Genomic DNA, 20,473 nt, shown 5'->3' with positions numbered 1-20,473 from the left:
ATTTTAAGAAAATAATATTATATTCTTAAGATAGCTATTAATTCACTTATTATAACAATTTTATGAATATATATTATTTGTCTATTCAACATTTTTTCTCTTCGTGAAAATTATTCTTGAATAATAAGAATATATTTTTTTGGTAGAAATATATTAAATGTCTTCGAACAAGTATTTTGTATTCGTTTAACATTTATATCTTATCTCGAGATTTACATGTCGAGAATAAATATATTCTCAAAACAAGAATATTCTTTTTTCTTTTGTTTTAATATATGAGGTTTTACGATATCACTCGTGCGTCTGAAATCAAATTTGCCTAGATTGTTATACAGAATCAAGAATTTGTGAAATCTTTTCATAAGTGAAAATTCATAAACAAATAATTTATACAAAAAATAATACTAGGATTCCGTAGCGTCATAAATTCATTAAATTAACGATTAATAAAATGAAGATTCGACAGAGCAAAGAATTTACAATTTTATTCAAACTCCGATTAATTTAATTGTATCAACTTATCACAGATAATATTTATAGTTATGTATTGTGTTAATTTTGTTATTTTATATAGATAAAACTATTATTTTTTTTTTATCTCACACATATAAAATAAGATTAGATTATCGGAATGAACAAATTATATAGATAAAATTTTTCTTACAAATTATACAGATTCTGTATATAATAACTGATAAATTAATCGAATCTTGAAATAGTCTTTAAATTGAAACTTTAAAATTTAAAACACAAAATAAAATTTGAGAAACTTTAAGTAGATTCTTTCCAAAATTTATAGGATAAATTCCTCTTAAAAATTTTACAAAAATATTTCCAATTCTTTAATATCATAAAAAATATATTTTTTTAATTAAAAAACCACGTTCTACAATTATAAAACGGAGATTCTATGTCCAAAAGAAAAAGCAGATAATCCAAAAATTTACGATGTGCTAAAAGATTTCTGTAGAGAATGTTCTGTCAAGAATGTTCTCTCAAGAATGACTAATTGTAAGACCTTTTAAAGCCATTTAAATCCACAACACTATTTCTGGTATCCAGAATCGTTCAAACAAAAGCTTTATGATAATAAAGAATAATTACTTTATGAAAGAATATTTTCGGCTTTTTTGATGACAAACCTTCCATTGTTCGTGTCCGATGACTAGACACAATTATCAAAGAGCAAACACTTCATGACGTTTAGTGAAGGATTAGTGTGTTGACTTGTTATGTTAGCGAATACAACGGAAACAGTTAGTAGTGCTTTACGAGCGTTAATTTGTCACTAACTAGGGCCGCGTGTATTGTATTTTCCGCGTGGAATTCATGTTGCAAGTTGCACGTGCGTTCATTTATCTCTGAAAAAAATATATATTAAGATCTTGTTTCTTCTATTAATCTATACAAAAAAAATTAAAAAGAGAGAAAAAGAGATATTTAATAAAAACATATTTATAAACAATTAGAAATTTGGAAAATACGAAAGAGATGCGTTATTAGACAATAATTAATATAACTTAAACACAAATTAATATTTGATATTTAAAAAATTTATAATATATCATTTGTTTTCTAAAGAGGAAGAGATAAATTTATTTCCTAAAGTAATACTTATGTAATAAATACATTTATCAAAACAGATGCAAATCAATTGCATTTCAATATGCGAGTTTATTTATTATTTTGTTTTATATTTTATTATTAACTTGAATTCAATTTCAATTATTTAATTAAATTTTGTTAGTCTATTATTATCTTTATTATATTCTTTATTTTAATATTTTATATTTTCTTAATGTGATGAATTTTTATTTTGAATTAAAATTATAGCAACCATATAGATTTAATCATATAATAAAAAGTAATTAGTTTATAATCTTGAACTATAGTTTGAAAAAAATATTGAAGAAATTTAAATTTTCTTTAATAACTTAACTTATATATACATGTATATAAATTACTAATTTTTAGCAATATTAAAATTATAAATTTAATTTTTTTATTCTTATGAATTATTAAATAATTACTATCAAAAATGTAAATTAAAAATATACATTAAAATTAATATTAAAATAAAAAATTTTTCAACAACAATTCACGTATAAAAGTAGTTAATATACATTATTTATAATTAATAAAAATAATAATGAATAAAAAATATTAAAGATAATATCACAAAAATTATTAAGTATAAACTAAAAAAAAAAATTATCCGAATTTGTAACTGAAACAGAAATTGTAGTAATTTAAAATACATCTTTCTTCCTTATTCTTATCGCTTAATTATGAATCTTTCCTCCCGTCAGAGTAGATATCGCACCGAATAAAAGTGACTGAGAGAGAAAGAGAGAGAGAGAGATATAGCTCTATACATGCACTTACGTGGTGCACACCGCGAACGCGTGCTCGGAATCCGCGGGGTGGGGACATATAAAAAGGAGGGTAAGCCAGCCTCGTTCTTCCTCCATAGTCTAGTGTATGACGCATCCTCTTTGCTGTCGTGCTCGCGTAGATCCACGCAGCTGTCACTCACACGCGACACTATTTTCGTGGACCACGTATATATCTATACTAAAACGTCGTCGTCGTTGTTAACGGCATTTTATATTGTTGTATTCGATTTGCACTGCCAACTGCATCTGCCAGTATCTCTGGTGCATCTCCAAGTGTCCACCCTCACGGATGAATCGCGTTCACCAGTAAAGAGGAAAGTCAGAAGAAAGGTATTTTTTTTTCTATCTTTCTTTTACCTTTTTTTGAAGAAAAATATGTGTCAGACAAAATATCTTTTTATTTTATCGTATGTTATTTTATTTTTTTCACATAGAATTATTTTTTCTTCCCGATATTGCGATCATTGAATAAATGTGTAGTGGAGGATTAATTGAAATAGATTGTGACCTTTGGTATTATCCTTATACGAGGAGGTGACAGTCTTAAATGCATAGAAATTCATGTACTATACTAACATAGTCGTCGATTTCTTTTTCATAAAGGAAAATCAAATCTTGATAAAATATTTAGTTTTTAAATATTAGCTTTCTATATTGAAACCGCGATTGTATCGTCGACGACTGCCCTTTGTCCGCGAATAATTGTTTGAACAGTCATTTGATATATAGTTAGCCACTTAACCTTGGAACTCCGGGAAACTAGGCTAGAAACAATCTTGGAGTCTAATTGTCTTAATGGAATGCAGTATCGTGAAAGGATTTTATTTGTAGGCTTTCAACAAATCTGGATATCCTTTAATTCAGACATTAAAATTCTAAAGTCAAAAAGAAAGAAAATTTGATATTAAAATAAATTTTTAATTCGGAGAAATTGTTTTTTAATATAAAAAAGCATAGAAAAATTAAGAATGTTAAAAATATTAAAAAATCGACAAAATATATTAATACATATTTAAACTTGAAATGCAAGGAATCGAACGTAGAAACTCAGGATTAAACTAAATAAAATTTTAAAAAATTGTATAATATTCTATAAATTTATTTAATAAATGAAATGTCAAGAAACGTATACACAATTTTAGAAGGATGTAAGAACATACGCAAGATTAAAGAGCGTGTTTATAATTCTGAAAATTGAAAAGACTGTGCGAAGTTTGAAAAAACATCTCACGTTAAAAATAAATAATGCAATTCAAGCATCTGCGTAGAATTTAAAAAAAAAATCCAAATCACGTGCAAGTACTTATGCAAATGCGACAATCTTACATTTATCAAAAGAGCGTGACTATTAATAAAAATTACGCTTAGCAATGCGACTATCTAAACATTCCTATCATTATTCGATTGAGCTTATAAAATATAATCAGTATTATGCTACGATTGCATTTCGTAATCGCATTATAAGACGCGTCTTATAATATGCGTGATATTCTATTCGCTATTATCTAAATGAATACATATACAAACATATTGAGAAATTTTAATTAATCCGTCAATTGAATTTTTTCAAGTATAACATTATAAGGTAATAAAATAAAATATATTAAGAAGAATTATTATTAAAAATGACGTTATAAAAAACGACAGAAAAAATATCAAGATTAATAAATTATATTTTTTTCGTGGCTTTATGATAAAAAAGTTAAATTAAGAAAGTTGATATTTTCTTTTATTTGTTGCGACAGAATAGTTTTTTCTAGGCCTATTAACATGCTATTCTCGTAGATCACGTGTTACTTGGCAAAGATGTGCGTGTTGTAGGTTATACAGCTTAATCAGCAGTAAGAGATATATACATGCGTGTATTTTTTCGACAAATAATTGATAACTGACGTTGTCTTGATAGATGTAAGGCCAATTTTATCATTTATCGATTTTATCTTTGACGTGCTTTTAATAAAAGATTAAAATACAATCTAATATAAAATTAATTTATAAAAATTGATAAAGATTATCTTTTTCGCATTTGTCCAATTATTATAATACGCAAATTTTCAATTTCATTTCATGTGACTTTAAAAAATTCATTATGATAGTCCGATTTATCTTTTATTGTTGCAATATAAATTAAATTATATGCCTGTACTTATTGATTAAGATTTTTAAAATATTTTTCATTAGACAAAAATATATATATATATATATATATATATATATATATATATATATATATATATGAAAAGAAAACGCTTATTGTCTTTTAAATATTTTGGACAAAATTATTTATTTAAATTAATTATTTAATTATTCGATAATTATTAATTGTTCTCCAACTTTTAACTTTACTTCGATGAAAAGAAGAGAATGTTTTTTTTAGCAGTGAAAGAAAGAGAGAGAGAGAGAGAGAGAGAGAGAGAGAGAGAGAGAGAGAGAGAGAGAGAGAGAGAGAGAGAGAGAGAGAGAGAGAGAGGGACAGAGAGTTGAATTTTGACAGGACGTCCTTGACGACGGTCGCCGGAAATAATTGGCACGATATTGCAATTGTTCGCTCGACCTTGGGAAATGACATTTCGGAAGCTTGGCACGTTGGCTTGACCGTTGCTCTCGCGACAAATTTTGACTTACACGTGAATTAACAAAATAAACGTTGTCGAAATAAAGTTTTAGCCACGCTGAAGTTTTTCGACGAAATAAATCGAATGATCTTTCAATTAATATACTTAATTTTATTATTGTTAATTTATTGAATGCTTGACATAAAGACACGTCAGAAAGTGGGCTGATGACTAATGTGTAATTGTGACGTTCGAATTTACAACTCTCTAAACATTATAACGTCAATTAAGACTCGAAAAGGATCTAAATTAAAGGTCGAAACGTCGTCTTTATGTCAAGCATTCAATAAATAAATAAGTTTAATTTGCCAGTTTGGTCGCATTAAAAACAAACCTTTCGAATTAAATAAAATATTAAATAAATAAAATAATATTAAACAATAAAATAACCAAAGCACGTATCAACAAATACGTCTTCGCAAACAAATTTGTAAGAGAAATTCGCTCACTTTGTATATTATCTGCACATATCTATGAAATATTATTTTTATTTAACGTTACACATATTAACATAATATGACAATTGTCAGGTGAAAGAGCATAGAAGGAGAAATTGAAAATTCCTTAAATGCGCACGACAGTCCAGTTCTCCTTTCAAGTGATCGGTTGATTGATGCTTTTAATTGACTTCATGGCTTCTTTTCAATTTGGTTCACCGGATATGGACTCAGCGTGAAACTCTTCATTTGAAAGCTTATGAAACTTGTTCTGTTGGACAATTAGAGACAGAGATTCCAGCAAACTATGAAAGAGAGAACACGCATAAAAACGTGTCTTAAATCTAATAGTAACGCGCTTAAAAATTATTTCAAATTATTTTGAGAACTTTGCTATCACGAAATAAATTTTTAAATTTCTGAAGAAAAAGAAGCGACTATATCTTTCATTATAAAATAAAAAATCCTTTATTCTAATTATTATTCCAATTATTAGACGATCGAAATATCAGTTAATCGGGTTATAATTAGTTATAATTGTGATAAATATGAGAGATTCGTGCATTTATATATATACAGGCTTTTCATCCTTTTTTCTCACCCTATATATATATATACATGCAAAAAGTAGGTGGCTGAACAGAAACAAAACAAACTGTGAGACTTGAAATGGCAAAAGATGATGTTCTACGACATCGATCTCTTTGACAGTCGTGTGAACAGGAGCTTGCGAAGCGCAAAGCTCGTAAAATTCGCGTAAAGCGCGATATATTTGATTTCCGCGAACAGATATATCCGAAATGAGGTTAAGCCCTTAAATGAAGGATCTATATAAGGACCATTGACTGATGGCGTGTGTAGGTCAGTGGAACGCTTAAGTCGCCTTCGTTACTTTATCGCGCGACCTCGTAATTTTTAATGTAACGTGACGGAAGTAAAAATGCGCAAAAAACACGCCGGCTTATGATGTGTGTTGTAATTTATTTGAAAAAAAATTCCACGCACATTCTATTGCGGATCTCGTCGAGAATCTTGCAAGAACGTAAGGTCAAGTGAGATAATCGAGACTTTTGTGGAAATGGAACAGTCCCATCGGTTCCCCCTAATGACTAAGTTAACAGTCATTAATTTTTAATGACGATTTACGGTGAGCCTATTGTATACTTATAATGAGCACATATTAATGATTATCATATAATTGGTCATTAAAAAATTATTAAGCGTTGTTCCATTAAAATATTAATTGTTCTGAAAATTGTTCTGTAATTTTTTTTTTTTCCTTAAGTCTAAACATATTTGCGTAACTCATGTGCTTTTAAATACGCAAGTTAGATAAAAAATTTAAATACAGCGATTTTCCAAGTAAATATTTGCCTAGTATCTTATCAGTACGGCGTATTTAGTTTCGATAAGCAACTGAGTAAAACATCTTGATTTCGTTTTACGTTAATTTGTATTACAGTTTATAACTGAAGTATGCTTTTGAATTTTAATTGTTTTTTTATTATGAGATTTATTATTGCTTAATTTGAAAGATGTATACAAAAATATAATTCAATCAATATAATTTCTTCTAAAATTATCTATCATTAGAATTAAAATAATAAGATAAATAATAAATAAAATATAATTAAATAAGATAATAATTGAATAATAAATATAAATATAAAAATTTTCCATGACATAAACAATTCTTATGTGGCTGTTGAGCTTCTGTTTTTCTTCGAAAAAAAAAAACAAGGCTAAAAAGTAAAAGCCTATTATCGATAAGAACAATAAATGAGTATTTTTATCAACACATCATATGCCACTTAAATAAAATTATCTGTTTTTATGTGCGAGATACGAATCACGACCTTAACTAATTAGTTATCAGTATCTTATCATTATTATTATTCTACATTTATATAAATACACTCGTCTCAAGGGATCTTTTTTCCTAGACTTCAAATTTAGAATTATTTACGGATATATTTCTTTTATTTTAATCCGTGAAAAGAGATTTATTAAAGAGAGAGGGGGGTCAATATATTCCGAGAAATTTGCATTTAAATCCAATATTTTTTCAAGACGTTCATCCTTGACTTAATATTCTGTTTTATTGATATCAATTTTTTTCCGCATAAATGCAGCGGCGAAAAGGATCTTAAATAAAGAAAGCACTATCTAGATTAACGTTCGATAGACGTAATGATGGCAAATACATACGTAACACGGGGATAAGAAGATCGATCGGTGTCTAAGGTAGCGGACAAGTATTTTTATCGGTTAAAAGGCTGGAGTCTCGATGAGAGAGCGCACGGTTACTTTCCTCGAACTGGACACAACTCTGTTTCTTTTCGATCGATTTGTGCTAATTTTTAACTTCAACGATTTGACACATGACAAATTTATCGCAGCTATATATATATATATAGATCGTGTTGTTTGACAGAAATTAAATAATTTATTCATCCCGATCAAAAATGTACATTTAGAAACGGGACTTGTCCAATGTACTAATTGATATTGCAATATATAGGGTATCCTATAAAAAACTGGGACAGATTTTATCTTGAGAATATTAACAGATATGAAAAAAATTCCTTTTTTCTTACATAAAATAAAATGTGTGATATTATGAATTTATTTCTCTTATACTACTATTATTATTATTATTATTATATAAAGAGCAATTTTTTAAATAAATAATCTTCTATTATTTAGCACATTTATTGATGCAGATAAGTAATTCTTTATTTTATACAAAAAAATTTAAGACTTTATAAAGGATATTAAACTAATGTGAAATTAGAAATTAATTAATTGGCAATGATTTTTTTCATTTCACTTTTCACGAATATGATTTACTTGTCGAGTGTTCATGAAATAGAACTTCCTAAATATTATCATTCAGACGTCACGCATTTCGTATAAAACGAGATCTCGAATTTATCTCTGGTAGAAAGCGATAACGAGGTCAATGATACATGATTTTGCAATCGCCTCGAACGATTAAAACTGTGTTTTTATACTTCATTTACGTTTTTATACTTCATATACATCGACAAATTAAGAGATAATTATTAATATAACATATACTAAATAAAAATGTTGCAGATCAGTTATGTTGCTTAATGTAATAATTAATTAAAATTTATTAAAAACAAAGGATTTGTTGTAAGCGAGAAATATCGTATAATGTCACCGACATGAGTTCACAGATTAATTAATCGTATTGACGTAATGGTGGTTGGACATTCCACTGATTGCGACAATACATCTTTTCAATGACGTTTGTTAGTCACGCGCGAGATTTCATGTCTCATAATTATCAGTGTAAAATATGAATTTTGTTTTTAAATGAAAGGACAAATATCTGTTGAAACATTCTGTTGTAAAGAAATTATCGTTGAATAATTAAAGGCATTACTTTATTTAAAAAAATATATATTAAGTGTGTATAACAATTTTCCAAAAAGAATGAAATCTGACAGTCTGGTAGAAGTTTTATAAAATTTTGGTAAGGTATTAACATAATATATTAATGTGCGCCAAGATTAGCTCTTCTTTAAATTAATTTTAAATTAATAATATAATTATTATTATATAACTATATAATATTATTATATAACTATGTTATATAATTTTAATGACCAGTTTATTTAAAGAGTGGGAAATTAAATGATATATATATATATATTATTGATATGACATCTGAATTATTTAATTGTGATTTATTATTATTATAGTTTATAACTTCTATGAAATATATATAATTATATTTTTATAAAATGGCATTTATAATATAATGATAGATTTATAATATAATAGGATGATAAATAATAAAATAACATTTAAAAAGAATCTCAAAAATTGGCAAATATATTTTGCATACTTTTAAACGTCAAAGTAGATAATTATATCTACTACTAATTTGTCCATATATTGATGGCATATCTAATAAAAATTCACGTGTGACGTTTGTCGAATCAATCGACGTTTCACCATCGAATTTTCAAATCTATCGATCTGATTTTTCCCCCGCGATACCAACGCGACGTAATTAATTAACGCGCGACTGCATCTCGTGTATACAGATATCTTTAGGCACATTGTATTTTTGAGTATGCGCGTTAATTGCGAGTAAATATCGTATGTGAATAGAATAAATGATCACGGGAATACTAAGTGCATACGTATACTTTGTGCTCGAGTTTATTTAAATATGGATCTAACAGATTTGCGTCTATAAATGTGTTAAGATGAAATCTTATTGGTAATCCTTTAATTAAGTGTATACATCATGACTCTATCATTATTGCTACAATATTATTATGTAATAATATAATGTTTTAAATTTTACTCTTATTTTAATTGCTACAATTATTCGAGCTCTTCTCTGATTACCTTCAATCCTTTTTTGCATAAATATATTATAATATATTATAATTTAATAATAATCAATATATATTTTAATCTAATCTAATGATTAAATTATATAATTTAATTACGACCATAGAAATCCTTTTTATTCATATCAATAAGATTTCTTTACATTAAAAGAAATCAAATTCAAGAGTTGAAAGTTCTCTCTATTTAATGTTAAATATATGTAAGATAAAGCTAAGAGAGATTGCACGGTAGGAGATTTTACACTTTTAAATTCCGATAGATGAGATAAAATGTTCACGCAGTCGTGAACACATCACTCATATAAACTAAATTTATGGGTTGATTAGTTACTAGTGTGTTATTGACAATTTTCTGCTTAGTTTGTTGAAGATAAGTGCTTCAATTTTCAGGAATGTTTTGTATATTTTCGTAAGAAATGTTTTATCTTAAAAATAAGTGCAAATAAAGGAGATTTTAAGTAAGTTCTTTGTTTAGACTAATATTTCATAAAGTTTCGAAGCACTGAAAATTTCTATCACGCGAGTAAACTTTCCTATCTAATAAGAATAGTTTGCATAAACGTAGATAGACGAGTTTGTCCAGAAATTTCATTTATTTCAATGAGAGGAGAGATAATAAAATCTTTTTTTTTTACTTTATCTACTGCATTTATTTGTATTTTACATAAGAAATAAAATATATAAAATAAAATATGCAATTTTTAAGTTTTTTTCTCCAAGCTGTTTTTTTTTAGTGTATTATTTCTTTGTTTAATTGTATTTTCTTTCTTGATTAAGTCTATTCAACTTTCTTCAAATAATAAAACAATTTCTATTATTTTTCAATTTATTACTATTATTATCATAATTATTATTTATTGTATTTGTAGTAATAAAACAAATTCCAATAAATTTTTATGCAAATAAGTAATTTACATTTCTTTTTAGAAATCATCTTTCTTATCTCAGGAGAGATAAGATCGCTCAAAATTGAATTTCTGAACAAACTGCATTATCTTACATCAAAAACGAATTAAATGAAAATAATAACGAATAGTAAAAGAACTAAAATATTGTTTACTAAGATGCCAAGATAAAACGTTAAGGAACACGCTCTTACGTCAACTTATTTTAAAAAAATTAATAAACATCGATTTTCAGTGATTTTTTCCCCCGAATTATACGTAATTTCTCTTAGTTTTATCTAGAAACATTTCAATTTTGTGGATGGTCCAAGTATAACATCGACCATTCCTTCAGAGGTCATTGACCACATGTCAGTCTTGGCACGAGACTCTCACGATAATGAACTTCGTAAATTTACAATCGCTTCTTTGAACATCTCACTATTCGCTTTAAGGATTAAAAATTTTTTTATTCAATAAACGCGCATCAACCGCGACGCAATTTTTACTTCTATTCTTTTATTTACGTCTGCATACCAAAATCAATTTAATGTTCCAGCCGCAAAACGTCTCGATAATTTTTAACTCGGTCTATTACGTTTTATTTATTTACTTTTGACTGTAAGCGAGCAAGCAAATCCAGATTTTGTGTTTTATCTATGTTTTATCTATGTCTTTTATATTTTTATTAGTTTTATTTATCAAATTATTTGTCAAAATAAATACTTATCAATATCTTGATATTATAACTATATATATATTAATACATGTATATTTGACATTTATATTTTATTTTATTTTTATTATATATTCCAGGCAGAACAAAAAAGTCACAATAATGTTAAAATGATAAAAAAATGATTGAAAAGTGAGTTTTTGTAGTCATATTCTCGTCATTTTGACGCCATTTGACGTTACTTTGATATTATCGTGACTTTGTGTTCTACTTGGGATTATTTTTATTTTTATTTATATGTGTTGGAAGAGAGAATATGTTGGAGAGAGAGAAAGAATAAACTTTCTTGTATCACTTGTTTAAATATACAAAGATATTCTTATTTTTACATGATATAAATATATCATTTTTTTCACAATTTCCATCAAAAAAGAAATCTTAAAATAGCTAAATATTGATCTGAATTAAATAAAAATCAGAAAACAACATTAGAATACTTGATACACCCGTATTTTACGATATAAAAACTACTTAAGAAATTTCTGTTGTTATAAACTTTTTTAAAAAAATTTATTTGAGTTTATGCTTTCTGAATAATTGTGTAAACGAATAATAATAAATTATAATAGTATAAAAATAATACAGAACAGAAACTCACACGATGAGATTAATTATAGTATTGAAATTAATAATATTATGTTAAGATTAATGTTAATTAAGATAAATATAGAATTAATAATGTTATGATTTTGAGTATTAAATCGCGATTGCGAACAGGCTTCGTAGCTTCTAAATTACTATCTCTATTATTTTTTTTGTTTTTTTCCGAAAAAAATAAAAAGAAGACTAACCTTAATAGAACAGCCATCTCTATCGAATATATTTTTCTGCGGGATCAATTAATATCGCACTAATCGCGAAATTACTCGCGCCGATTATAGAACACTGCAAACAAACAACAATTCTAAAGAAATATCGATAATGAAAATGAAAAGCATTAATAAAAAATTGAAAATTTTACAAAAATAATGATTTTGCGTCTTATTTTTATTGAGCTCATTTTCTATTTGAATTTATTTATTAGAATATATTATATTTATAGGAAATGTGTGCAGTATATTTGGAAAATCAGTTATAGTCTTGGAAGTAAATTTGTGCTCTTTGATGAAATTCAAAATACTTGATAGACAAAGCAATCATTAATTATTTAAAAAAAAACAAACTTAATAGATTTCTTACTCTTTATGAAATTAAAATAAAAAATTGACATCTAAATGATCAAAATTCAAAAGATAATTTTTAGAGTAGTGTATTCCAAAATATAATAAAAGCGTTTCGCAAAAAGAAGCACATAGCATCTTAATCATTCGGCTGACATTAAGTATTAAAACAACAATAAGGGATTTAATAAAACTTATCAAAAAAGTTGTGATTTTCAACCTTGCTCGTCACAATTATTATATAATAAAATATTAACACTTCTAGCGACATTTTTAGATATTTTGTATTTACATATATGAATTTCTGTCTAATTTCTATCTAATACTTTTGCAATATTGATAAATGGATAACATTTATTTTTCGTAATATTCCAAATTAAAAACAGTATATCTCAAATATACTGCATTTCCTATAAACATATTTTATATTTATATTTTTATACTTTTTATATTTTTTTATATTTATTGAATTATTATATTGAAAACATATTTAAAGCCCTTTCTTTTCTTATCGATTGTACAAATTGACTCCTGAATTTCGATCCGACGAGCGGCAATCAATGTAACACGTGGTGAAATTGACATCTGTCATTCGATCAGGTGAGACGATAACGGGTCGGGTTAAGGAGAGCAGTTCGTTTACATGTTGGCCATGTGCGAAAAGGCTTAAAAGAGAGACGAGGCATACCTCATAAAGGTACTTGAACTCACAAGTTGGGTTTCCTGAGGTGTCGATGGGGTTTGGGGAGGGGCGCCCCATATAAATGGTACCATTCTTGCTCCTTGTCGGCCAGTCCAGGGTTGCTCCCTCGTGCTCTCGACATTATCCTTGTTTTTTTTCTCTTTTTGTGGTTTTTTTTCTCCACCTGATATTCGCGCGAAATAAACCGATCGAGATCTTTCTCGACGAAATTCCATCACGATGAGCACCAACATCCTCGTCAGGATTTGCGGACCGAGGCTTTTGCGCGTCGCGAAAATGACCGAGCAAAAATCACGGATCACCGTCTGCAGGTGTTTTAGGTTGGTAGAGTCGATAGGCTTTACAGGAACGTGCGAGAGAGATTGTCGGGGTTTTAATTTTTAATTAACTTTAGGCTATATTAATTGATCGACATCTCTTTGTTGGTTTATATGTAGTCATTGGGTATAATTAGGGTAAATATTATCATAATTTAGAATACATTTTTCCAAAAATTATCTTCCGAATATTTAGATATTAGTTTTTTATCCTAATTTCATATAAAATAAAAAATGTATTAAATTTCTGTTTTTTTTTTTTTGTAATTAATGATTCCTTTGCCTATCAAGTGTTTTAAATTTCATCAAAGAGCACAAATTTACTTCTAGAACTATAAAACTGATATTCCAAATATGCTGCACTTCCTATAAATATAATATATTTCAATAAATAAATTCAAGTAGCAAATGAACGCCAAGCACAATAAAAATAAGACGCAAAACAATTATTTTAAATAATTATCAATTATAAATATAATATAAAATAATAATATTATACAATTTATATTAATATAATAATAAATATTGAATAATAAATGTAATAAAAATTAATATTTTAATTTTGAATAAATACACAATAATTTATAAAAATGTGCCAAAATTGATAAATTGATATATATATATATATATATATATATATATATATATATATCTTTTTTAGAAAAAGTATCAAAAATAATGAATTTTGAATATTTTTGTGCCTTGAAAAGAAACTATATGTATGTATGTATACGTGAGATATATTTCTGGCGAAAGTCTCCTCAATACGAAGGCCTAAATATATTGATTCGAAATATACAGCTTTGAAAGAAGGTCTCGTCGAGGCTGTTTATATACGACACGTGTCCGAATTATTTATAATCTTGCCTTTTCGCCCGCGCCGCTTATCGCGATAAGGCATCACTATTTTTAGCATGATTTAATATCGATTAAAACTGGTCAGTGTGATCGAATTATGTATTATACACTTAAAAAAAAAAAGAATCGCCTGGTTCGAATACTAACTTACTAATACTAACTTCGTTACACGAAGTCTCTCGTTAATATTTCAATGTCAGGACTATGTTTTGCACATAACAGCTGATCGCGTTGAATGTCGAATAAATCACGTGTAGTCGCACAGTACGAGCATTTATGCTGTGACAGCCGCATTTGATTAGGAAGTAATTTGTTTTTTATGCAATGATCGCAAGGAAAAAGACTTCGAACATCCATTTCCTTTGACGCAGATTGGAATACTGATGATAAAAAAAGAACAAGTAATAGAAAAATTACGAAGAATTAGAAATTAAAGATTTTTATTTAAAAAAGAAAGAAGATGCAAGCGAGATGAGAAATCTAAATTTGCACAAGTCATCAATATTAAAAAGTATACATTATATAATACAGGAACAAATTAATTAAATTGTTTTTCTTTAAATTAAAAATTCTAAGAAAAATAGAACGTATCAGATTCACTTCCATGAACCACTATACTTTTCATAATAATAAACCGAATGTTTGATAAGCAAGTACGCCAGTTGGTCCTTTATCGCTCTTTTTTACGAAAAAATAGTTCCTTGCTGACGTCAAAAGATAATTCTTTTTATTATTTTTATTAGCTGAATAAATAAAAGCGCAATTAAATTTTATCCGAAAGCATATTAGGACACATAGGACGTCAATAAGGTTTTCATTTCTGAAGTAGGCTTCTGCTTGCCTCATTTTTTTTCTTTTCACTATACTTACATATTTTTCGGCCATCTTTTCTTTATTTTTTGAGGTCCACACCTGTTCGGCCCAGATAAACGGCAATTAACCTGTCGTGAAAACCGGTAAATTGTACGTTTAATCCTGAATCACCATCATCTTCATTCAAATGCATAATGCGAGAGCTACTTCAAAAGTATAGTATCTTCATCGCCCGAATCGTATCCATTTTTTTGTGTAAAATGCAAGAAACTGCAAAAAGTTTCTATTATAATAATAAATTAATAAATTAATAATAACAATAAATTAAATTAATATATTCTATTAATTTTTTTATTGATAACTATATTTATTATTTTAAGAAATATAGGTGTATATTGTTATTGATAAAAATTAATAAAATATATTGATTAAAATAATAAATATATATTGTTATTAATAATAAATTATTATATTATTATTATATTTAATATTAATAATAAGTAAAACATTTTTTATTAATTTGGTACCTTAATAAATATTATTAAAATATTATTTTTAATTTTGATAAATATATTATTACTGGGTTTTGTTCAAAATATTGTCGAAGAAAGCGGAGAAGTATCAAAAATGAAATCGAAGAACGTCATTAAAATTTCAGGAGAGCAACACTATGTCAAATTACAGAAATAGAAATTTAATTAATATTCGATGACGTTGGCTTGTCATTTTATCTTCTTCGACGACAAATTTATGTTGTACTCAAGTTTCACCGAAAATTTACGGTTGAATCATACAAAAATACAAGTACGTCACAATGAATCTGCATATAATCATCGCGTTAATGATTTAAAAAAAAAAGAAAATACACAAAGATGTTTATCTTGTGAATTATCCTTTTTATATTTGCTCTTAATAATATGCAAAATACAATTCTCTTAGATTGCTAGATAAAAATATTTTTTATTTTAATTTAATTTTATATATTTATGAGATATATTTAACTTAATTTTATATATTTATAAGATTATAATTAAATACAAAAAAGATCATGCATGTTAAAATACCAATACGTAAACAGTGTGATTTTATTTTTTGTCACTTGCCATCCGCAAGACCAGACATATAAATGACATAAGCACTTGATCGCACGTGCATTATTATTAGCCGCTTATAGTAAAACAACGGATTGAGCAGAGGCCGCACTTGCTACTGTATCCACACGAATTCAACAGGAAGTGCATTAACCTCCGTATTTATTTTCATCTTTCAGAGTCTTTATTCTCTCCGCGAAATATGAGTAAAAATCTGAATGAGAATGCGGAAAGAATCACTTTGGGAACAAAGGAAAACTATTATTAAAATAGAGAGATGAAAATTGACTTTGGGTTTTGCGAGATCAGTTATTTGCTAAGCTATCGTATTTCTACATTTGACATTTGATTTGAATTAATTAAAGTCGTACGTATCTCACACAATATTTATGATAAATATTTATGAAAATATATATTTTTTAAATAGTATGCAAATATTTTATACATATTTTATAAAAATCTTTATTCGACATATTTTTAAAATATCGATGAAATATTTTATATAATATTTATAGTAAGCAAAAAATAAATATTTAAAAAATAATTATTTTGTAAATATTCCTTAAATATTTGCTAGAATATTTATGGTAAATATTTATGATCTATTCAATCTAAAATCTTTAAAATATTTATAAAATAATTATTATAAATATTTTGGAAGTATTTTATAAATATTTTGTGTTGTTTGGATAATTAAATAATTGCATTTTATAACGTAAAATTCTGTGTAAAATAAATCGTTATTTTATATATAATCACATGTTTGATTTCTAAAAAAAATGTTTGTTTCTTTTAAAAATTAATACGAAAAGTTAAAAAGAAAAAAAAATCATCGATGCAAGCTAAATCAATATTTATCCTCAAGACTGACTCTCGAAAAAAGTGTATTCTTGCGAGGGTCTTAATTTCAAATTTTTTAGAATTGTCGATTGGTCACAATCGTCTCGATTGCGATAAAACGGGTCAAACATATACTTATTATAATATCTCTATACATGTATGACGCAAAAAAACAGCTTTACTCGCACGTGACCAAAGATAACATTCCAATACGCTGTTCGATTTTTTTCTCGTCTGGAACTTTTGCATGATTGTATACAAGATATCTTATATCATTTCAACAGGACAGAGAAAGAGAGAGAGAGAGAGAGAGAGAGAATTACAGGAAATTTTGACATAATACAATTTTAATCAAATTATTAACATTAATATTTTTTATACATTTATACATAATATGAATTAAACAGAGAAAAGGCAATGAAGAGTCAACGCGGGTGAAGGGCGTGAAAAAAAACTTCTTTTTCAACCGTATTGGATGTAAATCTTCTACATTTTCAAACGTTTCGGACTCTGTTTTTGAGCCTTCTTCAGTGACGGAGATGATTCACATAAAACGCCAAAAGAATGCGTTGAACCTCCATAGCGATACCATAAAATTGAATAATGTTTGCCTACCTATTATTGACAATTTATCTAAAATTTAACCTGTCACTATTTTTTGCTATTTGTCCTTGTGTTATTTATTTATTTATTTTTTATCGGCGTGACGACATTTTCATGACTTTGTATCGTTTGAATTTTTCGTTACTGTCTATCATTTGTATGCGGGTGTTCGTTGCCCTTCGTCGATCCATGTAAGTTTTGTGTGATCCCATTACTGCATTGATCCTTGTGTTTGACACTGTGCAGAAGGTATTTTTACATTGGATAACCGTTGGAATATGGCAAGATCTACCGTAGTACGTTAATATTGATATTATAATGGTAAGTATAATTTTTGCACTTTTGCTCCGTTTTACTATCGCTATTTCAATTTTTATTATTATTTTCCATATGTTAAAGTCACTGAAGAAGGCTCAAAAACAGAGTCCGAAACGTTTGAAAATATAGAAGATTTACATCCAATACGGTTGAAAAAGAAATTTTTTTTTCACGCCCTTCACCCGCGTTGGCTCTTCATTGCCCTTTTTGTGTTTAATTCATATTATGTATTAATATTAAGAACTTCAAATTATTAATTTTTTTGTAGTTTTTAATTAAAGGAAGCTTCTATAATTTTAGTTTAGTCAAAATTTTACACTCTAAATTAGTATAAAAAAATTATTATTAAAATTACATATTGATGCAGAATTCTATTTTTATTATTTCTATTTTTCTCCTGCTTCCGTGTACAAAGCTTTTTACAAAATTAAAATAATTGCGTGAACAGATAATGGTAACAAGAAAATTCATTTATTATAGAATAATGTTATCAAAAATGTTTATGACTTACAATTATACATCTTATCTACAAATCAGAGATAATGTATTTAAAAGAATAACATTTTGATCACGATTAATACAAAATGAATCACGAAATTGTTGGAGAAAACATTGTCGAAGTGAAAATTGAAAGTTGTCAAAAATCACTTCTTCCACTCTTGATGTGACATTTATGTGACATCAATTCTTAAATACAACAAATATATACAATAGTATTTGACATTCTACAATTACATGTCATGTTTTTCGAAAGGTTCAAAAGAATTAAAAAACACTATGCAAGATTGTTATTAATAAATTCAACAAAATATAAAAATTTTTTGCTGAGCTTAATTAAACATTTTATATATTCTATTGAGAAAAAAAATTAAAATTCTAATATTTCCAATGTCAAGGAAATATTTCGCAAAATATTTATAAAATATTTCTCTAAATATTATTTATAAAATTATTTAAATTAAAAATATTATTTATAAAATATTTCTCTAAAATATTATTATAAATATTTATAAAATATTATTATAAAATACTTATAAAATTTTTCGTGATTTCTATAAATCTAGAATAATAATTATCTCACGTGAAAGAGATTCTTTTCAAGTATTAGACATAAATCTTCTACTAAAGCTTTTATATATTTTACAAGATAAAATATTTTTCTAAAATTAATTCGAAACAATTCGTTAAAACTTATATTTCTATAAATTTAAAATATAATAAACTGTTGTGGAAAAGATACTTTTTGTTTCAGGCATAAATACTTTTTTCTATCGATACAGTATATATTATATTATTACAATACAGTATGTATTATATTATTATATTATATTATTATAATACAGTATGTATTATATTATTACAATTTTTATATCACAATTAATCATTTCTCTAGAATGATTGAAGGAGAGATATAATTAATATTCGTTGAAAATGAATTTCTGTAAATCGAAGAAGAGAAACAGGAGGAATCGAGGCGAGTCTGTGACTGTCTGTTTTAATCTCCGCCTTCGAGGTTTATCGAGACAGTTTATCAGACGTCTGTATATGTGTCAGAGAACGGGTTGCTTCTCCCCTCCGGAGAATTTTCGGTAGGAACCAGAGGAAAATTCCGTCATCGTCGCCGCCAATGGCCACGCCACGTTCTCGCGACATGCGTGACGCACGCACGGCTCGCGTGTTACGAGCGTGAAGCCCCGTGTGGGCGCACCTATCTTTTCACGGTATATACCACCACAGTGAAGACTCCTCTCTCTTTCTCTCTGTATGAGTGTTGCATCGCTTCGTGGATACGTCTCGATCAAAATCTTCCTCTTCCATGGCTTGTCGCTTTGAAAATGCGAGAAGAAGCATTTTTACTCTTCAGACGAGGGCTCAAGATTCATCCTAAATTTGTTAAAATTGACATCTCTGATCAAATCAATTATTACACGTCGAAGAACAAATAATTAGCAAATAAATAATAAATTATAAATAAATTATAAATAAGTAAATAGAACCTAATAAAGTAAACAAAAAATAAATTAAATAAATTAATTAAAAATAAAAAATTATATAATAAAATTATATATAAATCTTTCAATAAAAAATTATTAAAGAATATTTTGTTTATTATTAATATTTATAAAATATAAATATATTTAAATTAATTACAAATTAATAAATTAATAAATAAGCAATTAAATGTGCATGACTTTTATGTATGTCATCTTTCATTTTACATCAAGTGTGATGTAAACACATAAGCGCACGCATGCATAACATAATTAACTGAATGATACGTTGAATGCACCATCTTGTAATTATGCGA

General features: G+C 26.8%; 1 protein-coding gene and 1 long non-coding RNA gene across 4 annotated transcripts in view; one reads left to right on the top strand and one right to left on the bottom strand.

Annotated features, from left to right (window-relative positions):
• Positions 1-20,473, top strand: part of Gs2 (glutamine synthetase 2) — a 33,803-nt gene that overhangs the window by 6,495 nt on the left and 6,835 nt on the right. Inside the window, exon 1 of one of the 2 annotated variants that reach the window (XM_072905314.1) lies at positions 2,465-2,726. The exons of the other annotated variant lie outside the window; for it this stretch is intronic. The gene's annotated coding sequence lies outside the window, so the exon portion shown is untranslated. Of the gene's footprint in view, positions 1-2,464; positions 2,727-20,473 lie in introns of those variants that run through there. 2 annotated transcript variants of the gene reach the window in all.
• On the bottom strand, positions 4,781-14,636 carry LOC140672871 (uncharacterized). Of its 2 annotated transcripts, none has more exons than XR_012047970.1 (3): positions 14,376-14,636; positions 12,254-12,347; positions 4,781-5,753 (listed from the first exon to the last, which is right to left on the bottom strand). It is a non-coding gene; the product is annotated as an uncharacterized lncRNA (long non-coding RNA). The 2 variants fall into 2 exon arrangements; XR_012047968.1 differs by having other exon boundaries at positions 4,781-5,719.

Source organism: Anoplolepis gracilipes, chromosome 14 (assembly GCF_047496725.1).
Source record: "Anoplolepis gracilipes chromosome 14, ASM4749672v1, whole genome shotgun sequence".
NCBI lineage: Eukaryota > Metazoa > Arthropoda > Insecta > Hymenoptera > Formicidae > Anoplolepis > Anoplolepis gracilipes.
The sequence above is the reverse complement of the archived record's forward strand: the minus strand, read 5'-3'. Positions and strand labels throughout refer to the sequence as shown.